This window comes from Manis javanica, chromosome 5, assembly GCF_040802235.1.
Source record: "Manis javanica isolate MJ-LG chromosome 5, MJ_LKY, whole genome shotgun sequence".
Classification (NCBI taxonomy): domain Eukaryota; kingdom Metazoa; phylum Chordata; class Mammalia; order Pholidota; family Manidae; genus Manis; species Manis javanica.
Genome location: NC_133160.1, coordinates 104,100,538 through 104,117,181, shown reverse-complemented (window position 1 = coordinate 104,117,181; position 16,644 = coordinate 104,100,538). Strand labels below are relative to the sequence as shown.

The following is a 16,644-nucleotide window of genomic DNA, read 5'->3' as shown; positions in this document are numbered from 1 at the left end:
ACCACCTTAACTCACATCAGATATGGATGTGGTGCTAAATGGAGCAATGTCCATGCCTCCAACTGGCATACACAATATTCCCTCCTAGGAATAGCTTCGATGTAGCTTTGTGGTTCCTGTAAGATAAATTCTAGCCAGAATAAGCAGGCAAAGAGAGGCAACAAAGGGCCAGGTAATTTATTTAAATACCCCTGGGTGAGGTTCTGTGGCCTTCTTGTCACAGGCCAGAGAAGTCACACCCGGTTAGGGAGGTGGGGCACTTATAAGGGATTAGGAGGGGGAGGAGTGGGCAAGCTATCCTAGAGGGTGTGGAGAGGTATGATTGGCTAAAGGTGACATAATAGACAACTAAAAACTTTTTTTCCTTACAAGAGGGAGGAGGCTGACATCCGGATCTTAGTTGGCACATCAGGATGGAATTCAGGGAGAGTTGTCCCCTTTCCATATACGGCACAGACTTTGGGGTCTGGTCTGTTCTCCCCCTATGGCATCTCTCTGTTCTGTTTGCATGTCCTTGTTTTTCCTTTCTTCAGCCTAACAGTTCCTTAGCAGTCTTTTATTTGCTTATTAACTTATTTTCTCAGCTGCAAATCTCTAGGCTGCAATAAGTGGAGGAAAAGTCTCCATCTCTCCCTGTAGCTACAACATGCTTTCTTAGCTGTGATCACTGTATATGAATCAATGAACAGAGCTGCAAACTAAAGTAACACCTCTGTGTTTTCCCTTCATCTATATCCATGGAATATATAAATGAGAGAAGACACATTTTAGATTAGTTTACATAAACATGCCCATGTTTTTGAGGCTACTTCCCTTGTGTTAGAGTTCAAGAACTCAATTAGACCTTTAGATCAGGGTTCAGCTTTAGTGTTTTAAATTCCTCAGATATTAAAATTGTACAAAGTTCTCAATTGTCTAATTGAATTACATAAAAATAGCAATGAAAGTACAAACTATAAACCCCAGTAATTTTCTTAAATTGCTGTTTTTTGAGCACTCACCAAAGCCAGACATCAAACTAAGAATTTATATATATTATTGTGTGAAATGCTTAAAATAATGCTATGAGGTATGATTATCACCATTTATGCATAAAGAAACCAAGGTATAGGTGTAATACACATTACCTAGTTAGTGGTGCCATGATTTGCCTCTAGGTGTTTGACTTCATATGGCTTCAGCTAACGACCTCATAAATAAATTTGTAAGACTGTCCCATGTTGGTATCATGACAATTACAGTGCATCTCTGTCTGTTACTACATTTGGCATAGCAACCCACTGGGGAATATGGGCCTTAGCATTACCGATGAAGAAATCAGGGCTTAGTGATATGAAGCAGCACAACCGAGAGCATGTGGACATCAGAGGCAAAGCAGAGGAGTCTTTTGATTCTTATCTTTTAATCCAGGGTTCTTTTCTCATTGCTCCTTGTAATAGTCACATTAAGGCATTACCTTGAACATAAAATTATTTTTACCAAACTCGGAAAAAGGGATCAGGTTAATGTGAGAAAACAGAATACGGGGAATCCAATATGGGTCTTTGATATGGAGTATCACACTAAGTAAAATAGGAGAAGTATGTGTAAGATTCAGTGTTACTTCCCATGGACTCTTATTCTGGCATAGCTCAGGTGGACTGGGTTGATAACCATAATGGGTCAAATTAAATGATTAAGTAGGTATGATCCAGGACCTAAACAGAGGATTAGGGTAGTAGAGGATTCAGGAACTGAGTGAGTGGAGAATTGAAAGAGCAAACAAATGTTCTGACCCTGTAGTGCTTAGTTACCTTCTAGTAATGAAGATGGGATACCATGGATCAAGCCTGAGCTCAATTTCCAAATTTGAGAACCTGCAGATGTAGAGAATATGCCCTTGACCCACAGTCCGAGGACCTCTCGCCTAAGCTGCTCGAAGAGGGTGCTATCACCTTGCTTAGCTCTACTCCTCTGTGTATAATTTCTCAGGTCTGCAGAGTCACATATAGTATTCAGTGCAGTATAGTCATTTTTATAAGAATTGGAATATAAATAAAAAAATGCAAAAACTTCTGATTAAATCAAATAAAAACCTGCCTCAAAATAAAAATTACTTCAGTTCATAATATTTCTAAGTAGTTTTTTTTATATCAGTAACTACTAGTATTTGTAGACATTTGATGACTAAAATTAACAAAATAGAGTTGTTTTGACAAGAAAGTACTAACTCTTATACAAACAAAACATAGACAACCATTGTTCTATCAGGAAAGTTTTCTTAATTTTTCTTTCTAAATATTATTGTTAAAATTTGCTAGAACAAAGCAGTCAAAATTTGAGCTACATAACTTTGAATTACTATTGTTATTATTATATGTATTATTGTTACTATTTCAGATTATCTTTTATGGTAGTCCAAGCACTGGGAATTTTGACATTGTGCCATTTAATTTTAGTCTTTTATGTACACTGATGTTTTAACAGGTGCACACAGAGTCAGATTAAAAACTGGCAACTTCTATACCAAGGGTATTTAGTAATTTTAAAAGATTTTATATTTGCCTATAAATGTACTAATTCCATATTTGAAATTAGTTTCTTTCAGTAAGGGTAGATGCCTGACATATTTAAGTGCTAAAGCATATTTTTGAATGAGCTAGTGAGTTGAGTCAATATAGCCAGGTGGGTTAGTACCCCAGGAGAGAAATATTGACTATTCTCAACTTAATATATCAAATCATAAACATAACTTCATAACAATATAGGCTAATTTCATTACATAAATCCTTTTAAAGAATCACTTTAATAAAGAACAGTTGAGCATCTTGGAAAATGTTAAAACTGGAAAAAATTTAGTTGTCATAAAACTTTTCATTTTGCAGGCTAGTAGAGTATGTGTTTCTGTGTGTGTGTTTCTGTGTATACATGTGTTTTTTAGCCAAGGGATATTGTTAATGAGTGGGAGAGGAAGAACTAGAAGTAAGATTTCCTTGCTCTTGATCTAAAGGTTTTTCAGCTTTGCCTCTTCCTGCTCCCAAATCCTCAATTTTTCTTTAGATTTGCTTTCAGTCAGAGATACTTCTTGGTTGTTTATTTTCAATATTGCATCCAAGCATAAGAGTGCCCTTAGCCTTCATATATTTTGATGAGGGCTATTTCAATAATGCTGGAGGGAATGTCACTAATGAAATGAAAAATTCATGCTTTTAAGTATTCCTAACTGGTTAAAAATGTTCAGTAAACAATCTGGATTTGTCTTCCCCTCTCTTAAAAGGCATTTCTAAAATAAGAGTACTAAAACCTGTGAAATTTGTGTCCCTCCTGTCCTAGAAAAAGGTTCTAAATTTATTTCAGCAAAACTTTTATTGAGTTTCTCCTCAGTTCAATAAAGAGAGTCAAACTCTATCACTATCCTTGTTATTAAAACTGCATATCTGTTGGGGGAAACATATGTACAAAATTACAACTTGGACAGGTTACCATGTCAGCAGTGAGTGCCCTGAAAACACAGATATAATTGGTGTCAAGGAGTGAGTGATGATTCTGTTTACAGGGGCTGAGGAAGGCTGCATATTGTAAGAGGTGATCCTTCCTTGGGGTATTAAAGGTTGGTAGGAGTTTTCCAGGTGGATACACTGGGGAAAGGAATTCAGAGCTGAGGAAAGACATGGAGCTGTAAAATAGCCATCCATAGATAGTTCTTTATTGTAAGGGTGATGAAATGCCAAGCTGAGGTGTTAGAGAGACAGGTGAGGCCACAAAGGAAAGAGAGGTGTGTGTTGCACAAAGAGAGTGGAATCTCTGGTAGGCAATGGGAAGCTATTCCAGAAAACCTATGCTACTGAGGCTGCAAAACTGCATTAATCTGTTAGAAAGGAATAATGGCAGTCATTCTCTAATTAATTAGTCTGCTCAGGTAGCCATAACAAAACACTGTGGACTGGGTAGCTTAAACAACAGACATTTATTTTCTCACAGTTTAGGAGGCTGAAGTGCGAGATCAAGATGCCTGCAGGGTTGGTTCCTGGGGAAGCCTCTCTTCCTGGCTTGCAGACAGCACCTTCCTTCTGTGTCCACACATGGCTTTTTCTTCCAGCACAGGAAAATGAGAGAGCTCTCCTATCTCTTCCTCCTTACAAGGACAAGCATCCTATTGGATTAGGGTCCTGCCCTTATGACCTCATTTACCTTTAATTTTTTCCAAGTACAGTCACATTGAGGGTTAGTGCTTCAGCATGAGAATTTGGGGAGGCACAGTTCAGTCCATAATACCTAATATGTTGAACAACTATGTTAATGAATGTAGTTTTCTCAATTAAGTTTTTCTTCCATCTGTACCATCAACTCTCATTTCTACTAGAACCTCCTACTATATCTGATTTAGTGCAATGTATACTTAATTATCTAAACCTCATATTGTGTTTCATGTTCTTATTCATATTGTATTTTGCCTTCCAAATATGCCACAGCCTGCCCAAGTTCAAGAGTTTAGCATCTCACTGCTGCTTTTCATGTATTTTCTTTTTGAGCAAAAGGCAAAAATGCTTCTAGGTTCTTATTTCTCCAGGGACAGTACCTGAGGTGAAAACAAGATTTTCCAGCCCTTAGCAAGGATTCCCCTAGCAATATATTAGAGGCCTGTCTCAAAATATAACTATTCTATATTTAAAATCAATAAAACTGAAATCTTTAGTGTCATATAATTTTTTAAATGGGAGGAACTTTAGTTCATCTAGGTCAAAACTTTCTCCAGAAACCATTTTCTACAGTGTTTGCATTGATACATATACAGATTTTATTCAGAACAGATTTAAAAAACAAAGTTGATTCCAGTTGTTTCTGAAAACAAAAACAGAAAAATGATCTATGTAGCCAATTGTTAAAACTACATTAACACATGTGTAATTTCTGTCACTCATAGACCACTGCTATAAACCTTTTATGATTCATAATTTTCTGGTTTCTAGGTAGTGTGTTTTCTCTTTTTTTAATCTTTAAAATGGACTCCTACTTATATATGGGAAAAAAGTCTAAAATCATACTGTGCAGAAGAATCTACAAAGAAAAATACAGAGCTCCCATTTACACTGTACATCCCTAGGACTTTTGGATAGCTATTTAAAAAAAGTTTTAAAACAGATTGAAACTGAGTTTGTGACATATCCATTTGGCCATCTTTCATTAATAATCATGACAAATGACTGTGGCCTTAATTATAGTAACATGGGAAAGCAGCTGAGTCAGAGATAAAGTATGATTATTATAGTTTCCTGAAAATAAGGCAGTTATGTAGACCTTTTTAAGTGAATCCAGTGATAAATTCCTAATGCTTTTTTGGAGCCATCTATTTTACTACTGCCATGAAGTATATTATTACTTAAGTGGTAGGTAAATCTCAAGTATGGCCATGCTAGTGAATGTGTCTAACATACTCTGCATACTAGAATTTGACACTGAAAAAATCTATTTTTTGAAGCCAGTTCTGACACTTTTGATAAAATGACTAAAATCCAAACAGGCACCAACCCAATTAATCTAGTCTAGACTGTCTACAACAGGTATTGATCCAGTTGTGTGAGGAGGGTTTTTCTGGACATAGTGAAGATGACACTATATTAGATCACAGTGGATTTTCTTAACTTAGAAAATAAAGTGATTTGAGTGAATTATAACCTAAGGGCTGACCTCTAAATGTGCAAGAATTGATTACTGATTTAAAAGTAAGCTCTAATTTTATATATTTCATGAAACTTTTGAATTAATGAAATCTAGATATCTCTAGGGTAATTGCTGTGCTCTGTTAAAATATATCAACTAGAAGACTACAAAAGCCTGATTAAGCATTGAGGATAAGACTAGAAGCCTTGAAACTTGCATTTCATCCTTAAATCTAAAACTGACTTTCTATCTAGCCTCTAAGTCTCTTGGTATTTAAAAAAGCACACAGATGGTATCATGTGTCATCATATTTTTAGGAGCTCTTAGCTCCGTCCTAGAAATGATTATATCAAGAGATAATGATCAATATAAAATATTTTATTCTGCTATTAGCTAAATACTTTTTTTTTAATTGATTACCTCTATACGGCCATGAAGGTGAGGCATTTATTTACTTCAGAGTAGTTAAAAACAGGCTTTTGAGTCAGATTGTTTAGGTTGAATCCTGACTCAGCTACATCTAATTATGATACACTGGGTGGTAAGTTGGTTTAAACTTAAATGTACTAATCTGTGCAATTAGAAAGCAGTGGCACATTACTACTCATTCATTCGAATTTTTAAAATTCAATTGCACCGTATTTACAGGTTTCTAATATTCTACAGTTGTTATTGCTAGATTCCAGGAAATATAAATTGGTGATATACCAATGCTGTAACAAATAGCACCACTCCCACAAGGATGTAAAAAGAAGCAGCTGATTTCTTTCTCATGTGAAAGTTCGAAGAGATTCTAAGTAAGGGCAGTTTGTTTCCAGCAACTGTTTAGAAACCCAGGCTGCCTGAGACTTTGCAATTTTAATTTTTGGTTTCCAAATTCATCACGGGGCCATTTCCTTCCCAGTCAAACAGAGGGGGATATAAAATGGAATATTGCATAGGTGGTTTAGATGGACAAGGTGTGCGAGTGGCTCTTATCGCTTCTGTTCACATATCACAAGACAGGACTGAGTCACATGACCTCACCTAACTGCAAAGGGGCTGGTCACGTAGCCCAGCTTTATCCTGGGAGTAGAGCAGAACATAGGTATTGAAAAAGAGCAGTCGCCACCATGGGTGACAAAATAATACTAAACATCTGTGAGTGTGGTCTTAAATTCCAGTGGTTTTGGAGACAATTATAGTTACTGTACAATGTAAAAATTATTTTGAAAAGGAAAATAGGGAACCATTGGAGGCCATGTGGGGTGGGAGGGTGCCCAACACTACTTCAAAGTTCAGGGAGAGTTTTTCAAAATAATATATATTTAAACTGAAAACTGGAGGATTGTAGCTTTATTACAAGCTGTTGGGGTAGTTTATGTGGCAGAATAAGAAGTGCAGGCCATGGCATTTTAGAAGATTGCTGGGGAACTCATAGTGATCAGGTGTTTCCACACTGGGCAGAGAAGACAAGCAGTGATGGACCGTATTTAGAGGAGTCAGCACAAACAAGCACTCTAAGAGTCCATTAAGTGACGTTAAGGACTGTAGATTTTATCCTAAGACCCTGCATTCCCTCTGCTTTTATGGGCCTGTTTTCCTTGGTTTCTTGGATTTAGAGCTGAACAGTGAAAAGAGGGCTCAATCTAGGTGTAGCTCATTGTGAAGGAATTCCAAATGCCCACCTAACCAAAAAGGCCTCCTCTGATGGTCCTGCACTCTGCTTGTTGGTCCTATAATTGCCTGTATTTTGTATTATGACATAATCTCTGAAAAAAATCATTGAAAAGCAACTATGCTACATACACTTGATCTTCTTTCATCCCTTATTACTTAAGTGTGTGTTATGGGAATGACTGCCAGGTCACCTTTGTCTGTAGGAGGAAGAACTGAGAAAATACACTGCTGCTGGGGAGGGTACCTGGGGTAAAGAGCTGCAGAGGATGTCTTAGAGATAGAAATTGATGGGTGGGCTGTGGAGGCTAGAGGGATCACAATGTGTGAGAAGATTCATCTTCATAATTTTCTCTAAAACCTACTTTGTGCAATGTGGGCATTTCCCTGGAAAGCAGCTAAGGCCAGTTGTTTTGCATACAGGTTTTAGAGTCAGTCTGCCTGGGTTCCGTCTAGACTACATCACTAGCTATAGGCCTTCAGTAAGGTACTTGTTTGTTAGCAATAATAATGCCTATCTCACAGATAGTTGTTAGCATGCATGAAAAGATGTATCCAGAATACTTACACAGTACCTGGCTACATATTAAATATTCAGTAAATATTAACTGTTGTTATTATTATTATTATCATCATCACCATCACCATCTTCCCCATCTTTGACCATCAGGATACACTGCTCCAGCAGTTTAGCAGTCAGGATCTATAATATACATATACCTTATTACTTAAATAATGAAGGAAATAATAAATGATCAGTCAATGTAAGTAATGCTAAATTAGAAGTATTTATTTAGAAGATGACTTGTTTTGACTTGTAAACTCTGCTGTCAAAACACTGAACTCACTTGGAAAGATTCTCAAAAAAAAAATGCTCACTTTTGTAGTATGTCTTTTCTCCTTGTTTAAATTACTTTTGGGACTCCTTGAGAGTGAATTGAAGTAATTCTGATGACAGCCAAGAATATTTGAAGGATTTTCTTTGCAAAACTGGACTACCCCCAGAGAGTAGCAGCCCACATTTTCTTATCTCATGGACACATTATTCCTCAGCACCAAACTGGAAAGAGAATTGTTAGAGTTGAATCCCTTGAGTTCTGCTTCTAACATTTACTCATATTGACTGAAGGCTTTTGTATTCAAGATGCAATTCAATATTTAATATATGGGACCAGATAGTCCATATGGACTACCTTAATAGCATAAATTTACACATATTTCCATTATCTCAATTAGTGGAGAAGAGAATTTAGGGAAAAAAGTTAATGGGTGAAAAAGTGTGATTTGAACATTTACATTTTCACTGTTTATAATAATGTACTTTAAAAGGCTATTTTTCTTCCTCTGATATATGAAATACTTCCTAGTCATTTGCTACTGATGCTCTTTTAAGTTTCTTTTAGGCAGTTCATCTTCCTGTCCTTTCTTCTTTAGCTTTATTCTGCCAAAATTCATCTGCTCTCTGTTTTTCCAGCACTATTACCATGTGTTTGCTTGTTCAATGATTATTTATCAATTGTACATTATATAAATTATAATTTACAAAATGTTTTGATGAATTCTGATGTACAAAGAAGCAACCCCTGGCACATGAATTATTATTCTCACTTTCTGAGCTGTTGAGGTACTTGTCGTCTATACCCATTTTGTTGAGAATTTTTATCATGAATGGATGTTGAATTTTGTCAAATGCTTTTTCAGCATCTATGGAGATGATCATGTGATTTTGGCTTCTTCTTTTTGATGTAGTTGATGATGTTGATGGATTTTAGAATATTGTAGCATCCTTGCATCCCTGGAATAAATACCACTTGATCAAGATGGATGATCCTTTTGATGTATTTTTGAATTTGGTTTGCTAATATTTTGTTGAGTATTTTGCATCTATGTTCATCAGGGATATTGGTTTGTAATTTTCTTTTTTGGTGGGGTCTTTGCCTGGTTTTGGTATTGGAGTGAAGCTGGCTTCATAGAATGAGTTTGGGAGTATTCCCTCCTCTTCTACTTTTTGGAAAACTTTAAGGAGGATGTGTATTAGGTCTTCTCTAAATGTCTGATAAAATTCAGTGGTGAAGCCATCTGGTCTGGGAATTTTATTCTTGGGTAGTTTTTTGATTACTGTTTCAATTTCATTGCTGGTAATTGGTCTGTTCAGATTTTCTATTTCTTCCTGGGTTAGTCTTGGAAGGTTGTGTTTTTCTAGAAAGTTGTCCATTTCTTCTAGATTACCCAATTTGTTAGCATATAATTTTTCATAGTATTCTCTAATAATTCTTTGTATTTTGGTGGTGTCCATCATGACTTTTCCTTTCTCATTTCTGATTCTGTTTATGTGTGTATCCTCTTTTTTTCTTGATAAGTCTGGCTAGGGATTTATCTATTTTGTTTATTTTCTCAAAGAACTAGCTCCTACTTTCATTGATTCTTTCTATTGTTTTATTCTTCTCAATGTTATTTATTCTCTGATTTTTATTATGTCCCTCCTTCTGCTGACTTTGGGCCTCATTTGTTCTTCTTTTTCCATCTTCATTAATTGTGAATTTAGACTGTTCATTTGGAATTGTTCTTTCTTCATTAAATAGGCCTGAATTGCTATATGCTTTCTTCTTAGAATTGTCTTCTCTGTGTTCCACAGAAGTTGTAGCACTGAGCTGTTGTTTTCATTTGTCTCCATATATTGCTTCATTTCTGTTTTAATTTGGCCATTGATCCTTTGGTAATTCAGGGGCAAGTTGTGAAGCCTCCATGTGTTTGTGGGCCTTTTTATTTTCTTTTCACAATTTATTTCTAGTTTCATACCTTTGTGATCTGAGAAGTTGGTTGGTACAATTTCAGTCTTTTTTTAATTTACTGAGGCTCTTTTTATGGTCTAGTATGTGACCTATTCTGGAAAATGTTCCATGTGCATTTGAGAAGAATGGGTATCCTGTTGCTTTTGGGTGGAGTGTTCTATAGATGTCTGTTAGGTCCATCTGTTCTAATATGTTGTTCAGTGCCTCTGTGCCCTTATTTATTTTCTATCTCATTGATTTGTCCTTTGGAGTGAGTGGTGTGTTGAATTCCCCTCAGATGAATGCATTGCTTTCTAGTTCCCCCTTTAATTCTGTTAGTATTTGCTGTACATATTTGGGTGCTCCTATGTTGGGTGCATAGATATTTGTAATGGTTATATCCTCTTGTTGGACTGACCCCTTTATCATTATGTAATGCACTTCTTTGTTTCTTGTTACTTTCTTTGTTTTATCTGATACAAGTATTGCAACTCCTGCTTTTTTCTCCCTGTTGTTTGCAGGAATATCTTTTTCCATTCCTTCACTTTTAGTCTGTGTATGTCTTTAGGTTTGAAGTGGGTCTCTTGTAGGGAGCATATGGATGGGTCTTGCTATTTTATCTATTCTGTAACTCTATGTCTTTTGATTGGTGCATTCAGACCATTTACATTTATGGTGATTATCAATAGGTATGTACTTATTGCCATTGCAGGCTTTGGATTTGTGGTTACCAAAATTTCAAGGGCAGCTTCTTTACTACCTAACTGTCTAACTTAAGTCACTTATTACACTATTATAAACACAATCTGAACATTCTTTTTCTTCCTCCCCCACTCTTTATATGTTAGTTATTATATTCTGTACTCTTTGTGTATCCCTTTACTGACTTTTTGGTTAGCTGATTAAATTTTGCATTTGGTTAGTAATTAATTGGTTTAATCCTTTCCTGTGGTTTTATTTTCTCTTGTGACAGCTATTTAGCCTTAGGATCACTTCCATCTAGAACAATCCCTTTAAAATGCACTGTAGAGATGGTTTCTGGGAGGTAAATTCCCTCAACTTTTGCTTATCTGGAAATCGTTTAATCCCTCATTCAAATTTAAATGATAATTTTTCCAGGTAGAGTATTCTTGGTTTGAGGCCCTTCTGTTTCATTGCTCATGTCACTCCCTTCTGGCCTGTAAGGTTTCTGCTAAGAAGTCTGGTGATAGCCTGATGGGTTTTTCTTTGTAGGTGATCTTTTTTCTGTCTCTGGCTGCTTTTAATACCCTGTCCTTTTCCTTAATCTTTGCCATTTTATTATATGTCTTGGTGTTGTCTTCCTTCGGTGCCTTTTGTTGGGAGATCTGTGCATTTCCATAGCCTGAGAGATTATTTCTCTCCCCTGATTGGAGAAGTTTTCAGCAATTATTTCTTCAAAGACACTTTCTATCCCTTTTTCTCTCTCTTCTTCCTCTGGTACCCCTATAATGTGAATATTGTTCCATTTGGATCAGTCACACGGTTCTCTTAATAGTCTTTCATTCCTAGAGATCCTTTTTTGTCTCTCTGCCTCAGCTTCTTTGAATTCCTATTCTGTAATTTCTGTTCCATCTAACCGTTTCCTCTATCTCATCTAATCTACTTTTAAATCTCTCCATTTTTTGTTTCATTTCAGCTACTGTATTTTTCAAGGTATCTATCTCCCTCTTGAATCATCCCTTAGATCTTGAATATTTTTCTGTAGCTCCATTTGCATGCTTATGAATTTTATTTTCAATTCTTTTTCAGGAAGATTGGTGATTTCAGTTTCACTGAGCCCTCTTTCTGGTGTTTGAGGGGGTTTGGATTGAACAAGGCTCTTTTTCCTTTGCATAATCCTAATGGCTAATGAGAAATATTAGGTTTGTGTTTACGGCACTGTCTAGTGCCCAGAATCCCTGCTCTTTGGAGCTGCCCAGCACCTGGTGTGAAAGTAGTGGTCACAGGTGAGCAGTGCCAGTGCCTACCCTTAAGAGCGAGGTCTTTCCTCCTTCCCTGCCATAGAGGCAGCCTCTGCTGTCAGGGCCAGTGAGCCCCATGCAGGGAGTAGCCTCTGCGTTAAGGCCCTAAGCTGCTGAAGCCAGGGATGCCCTCCTGCTGGCCTGGAGTGATGGTGGGTGCTGCAGTAGAGCAGTGCTGGTGCCTGCCAGGGGTACAGAGCCCTTTCCTGCTTCCCAGAATGAGTGCCTCCCTCTGCTGTCAGGCCCAGTTTGCTGTGTGCGCAAAGAGCAGCCTGTGCATTAAGCCATATAGTTGCTGTAGGTGGGGCTGCCTTCCACCTGGCCTGGTGCAACGGTGGGGCTTCAAGTTTGCTTTCAGGTTCTGGAAGGGAGGAGGGAGTGTCAGGCTGCTTTTTGTGGTGGGGTGCATTGGGGCTGCATTGCCAGCTACAGGGATGGAGAGCCTGAAACTCCTGAAAGTTCCCAACCTGCTGGGCTGAGTGTGTCAAGATGATTTTTTCTACCTGTTCCTTCTCCAGAGCAGCCAGCTCTGTGTAATCCTTGCCCCTTAGCAGCCCTCTCAAAGTGCCTGCCTTTCTTTTGTCCCAGAACATCTGGTTTTGGGGACCTATTTGCCACAATCAGGTAAACCTCTGTCTCTGACTGTTTTTCAACCCATATAATTCTAGGGCTGGGTATTTAGCAGTCCTGGGCTTCTGCTCCCTCCCCGCTCTGTTTCTCTCTCTCCCACTGTTGAGCTGAGGTGGATGGAGTGCTTGTGTCCTGCAATGTCGTGGCTTTGTTACTTTACCCTTTTCCATGATGTAGATTTTCTGTTTCTCTTTTCCCAGATGTAGACTGGCTGATGCAATCTTTATTACTGGTCACTCTCTTAGGAATAGTTGTGTTTGCTGTATTTTCTTATTATATGTGGTTTTGGGAGGAGATTTCTGCCTCACTTCTCATGCCACCATCTTTTTTCAGTACCACTTCTTGGCTATTATGAATAATGCTTCTATGAATATTTATGTGCAAACTGTTGTGTGGATGTTTTTTTTTTCATTTTCTTGGTTATGTATTTAGGAGTGGAATTAATGGGTATATGATAACTACATTAACCTTTTAAGGAACTATACTAGTCATTTTAATTATTAAATTTCAATCTAATTGAAAAATCAAGTGTCCTCCACACTCCATCCCAGCACTTGCCAGTCATGATGGGGCACTTTGAGTAGGGAGGCAGTGTGGTGCACTTGTCCTCCCTCTCCCACACTGTGTGTGTGTGTGTGTGTGTGTGTGTGTGTGTGTGTGTGTGTGTGTCTGTGTATTTGAGAGGACCATGGGCTGGGTGCTCTTTCCTTCTCTTTGAGACTTCTGTGAGGTCTGTGGTACTCAGGAGTGGCAGAAGGGAAGATGAGAGCTAGGAAAAATGCATCTCTGCCTAAAAGCCTTTCTCATAGGAGAGCTACAAGTCCACCTCGGTTGCTCCTGTTTCTCTGGCTAGTTCGCAGTTGTTTATGACACTCTTGCCTGCCCAGGATGTTGGAGATGTGGCTGTATCTTGTCCTTTCTTTCTACCCTCCAGCTCTCAGAATGGGCAGGGCACTCAACAGCTTCTTGCTGCTAGATCTCAATACCACGTGACCCCCCTTCCTGATTAAACTTTAACTCCTGGAAATCCATCCATGGTTGCTATGATGAATGTGGTGTTGCAGGCTCCTCCACACAGCCACAGAATTTTCTCTGCCCTATGATTCTTTGTCCACTATTCAGGGATAGTTTCAGAGCAGCCTAAGCATATACAAACTGAGGAGCCAGCTGCCAGTCTCCCCAGTTGCTAGGGATTCTCCTGGAATTCCCTCTCCTTTGACTTGAGGGGGTTATCACTCCCCCCCCGACTTCCTTCTCTAGGTAGGAAGGAGAATACAGGTGGTGGTGCTGGCACAGTTGTAGTATCAGAGTGGTTTGAAATTTATTATGTTATCTCTTAGAACAGTAAAGCAATAGTAGAGGTCTTTCACCATCTCTGTTATATTTATTCCTAAATATTTTATTCTTTTTGATGCAATTGTAAATGGGATTTTTTGATCAAAATTATTCTTTCTGATAGTTTGTCATTAGTGGTATAACACAACCAATTTTTGTATGTTGTCTTTGTATCCTGCAACTCTACTGAATTCATTTATTAGTTCTAAGAGTTTTTTGGTGGAGCCTTCAGCATTCAGAACCTTCTCCAGGGAAGGGAACATCAGCAATAAGACACTAATACATTTTGAGATGGCCTTGTGATGCCAAACTCTTGTATCTATTCTGAATCTCTTTCTTAGCTTTTTAAAAAATGCCTAGACCTAATTCTTATATTCTCTCTACATTTCAAAGGAGGCTTTCTACATCCTGTCAATTTGTGTTTTCATAAAATCCAAGGGCTCTCCTGGTTATGACTTTTTTCTTCTATTAATGAGGCACATCACCTTGTTTTAGCCACTTCTCCCCATACCTTCTCTGTTAAATGAAGAGATGAAGCTAGTGGTTTCAAAGTTGCTTCTCAATCTCAGGTTTCTAGAAGTTTTGTTTAGCCCCACAAATGCTCCTGCTTTCTAAAAATTAATCTCTCATGACTCTTTCAGTGGGCTAATATTTTTAATTATTTCCCAAGTAATTACATTTACCTATAAAATATGCATTGTAATACTCAGAGATATTTTGGAAATGGGTAATTTACCTTTAAAGTATCCTAGAGGAAAATGAGCAGTAATTCCATTTTCAATCTATACAAATATTTAATAAATGTTCTAAGTGTTTTATGTTAGTCTGCATTTTGAATATTTAAGCAAAAATCCTTGGTAAAGGAAGTTTTAGTTATCACATATAGTGACATAATTGGTTATCTAAAATATTCAGTGTTTTGAATACTAGCTCTTTAAAGTGTCATCATTTCACATGCAGTCATGATATAAAGGCAGTGTTTGTTTAAAATGTTTCTCTTTTTGGCTTTAAAAAATGTATTTTAAGAATACAAACAAATTTGTCCCCTCTGAAGCCATTTCCTTACAGTATTATGAGATGCAAAACTTATGAGATAGAAAACTTGGCTAGATTTTTAAAAACACACGTAAATCATCCATCATACTGCTGTTTACTGCTTGAAATTTTGTCAATGAATGCATTTTTCAAGGCAGAGACTGCAGCATTCTTTGTGGTCACTATCTAAGACCTTAACAACAGTGGGGTCAACAAATATCAGGCATTATTTTTTCAATTCTTGTAACACATCTTGGTATTACCAGGGGGAAAAAAAACCCCCCAAAATACTTAAGGATCTCAGGATGAGTTGAATAATATAGTCTGAATTGAACATTTTAACACATTAATTTTAATTAAGATATTTTGCGTCACATAATTTGTTTTGATCATAGAAATAATTTTTAGAAGTAATATTTGTTATTTCCATGTTTACATGTCTTTGATCAGCTGCTTCAGCAGAAGCTGCATTTCTGTTTCTGACCTGTTTTCTTCTCCTACATTCTAGATTGGCAAGTAGGAGTTGTGTGGTGCTATCCCTGAAGACTTTCATTATGTGACATTCCACACAGTTGATTCTTTCTAACTTCTTGTTTTGATGTCTCTGAAAATTTCTGATTTTCTCTTGTGAAATATATTAGTAATTTTACTGAATCCAAGAAACTAATATGGTAAAAAGCTTTCTTATTTTAGAATGCAATCAACTCATGACATTCCTCAATTTCAATTTTTTTATTATAGTGGCAATTAAAAATAGTTCGAGTTAATAAAAACAGAAAATACATTTCAAGAGGTAACCTCACACTCTGCTGTGGTTTTCCAGGAAGACCAAAAGGGGAAAACATTTATTATGAACTGTTATTTGTTAGGTTCTGTGCTCAGTACTCTGTTGTTATTATCTCATTAATTTTCACAACAATACTATATGCATAGTTTTTTTATAAATGGGGAGACTGAGCTTCATTACAGCTATAAAAATCTATGTCCCAAGGCTACAACTGACAAAACCAGGCAGAACAGCAAAGAAAAATACAAGAAGGCCAGGAAGGAAAAAATTAATGTTCTGAGAAGGTGAGCAGGATCCAAGCTAGTAACAAGAGGTTTTTGAGTACATATAATTATCAAATAAGAGAGAAAAAAAATAAGAAAAGTATACTTCCTTTAACAAATAGGAATATTCCTTCAAAGAGCTTTGCTGAAGAACCCTATCCATTTTGAAATAATGATGACGATTTAGAGGTATCCTCGGGGTGCTAGGAATTATGTGAATAACATGTCATTTTTGCTGAGATTACCTAGGAGATGGGATGCTGGCTTTTGTAGGTGCTACTTGGCTGTTTGAGAGGTATGTTCAAAGAGTGTATATCTGAGACGGGATGTGGAGCCTGCTAAAACCCAAGTAGCAACATCTAATACTCAGTTTTTGCAGTCGTTCATGAAATGAACCTTGATGAGCTCTGTAGGCACTTTGCAGGCAGTTTCCACTTTCAGTTGTTTCCACGGTAAACTACTCCTGGTCCATCAGCACCACCTAATGTAAACCTGAGTTTAAGTTCTGGTTCTCTTTACAAATTCATACAAAGGATTTCATGGAC

At 37.2% G+C, this 16,644-nt stretch overlaps 1 protein-coding gene across 4 annotated transcripts in view; it reads left to right on the top strand.

The window, feature by feature from the left end:
- The window catches only part of ARHGAP24 (Rho GTPase activating protein 24), a 504,620-nt gene that overhangs the window by 81,885 nt on the left and 406,091 nt on the right, over positions 1-16,644 (top strand). The gene's annotated exons all lie outside the window — the stretch shown is intronic.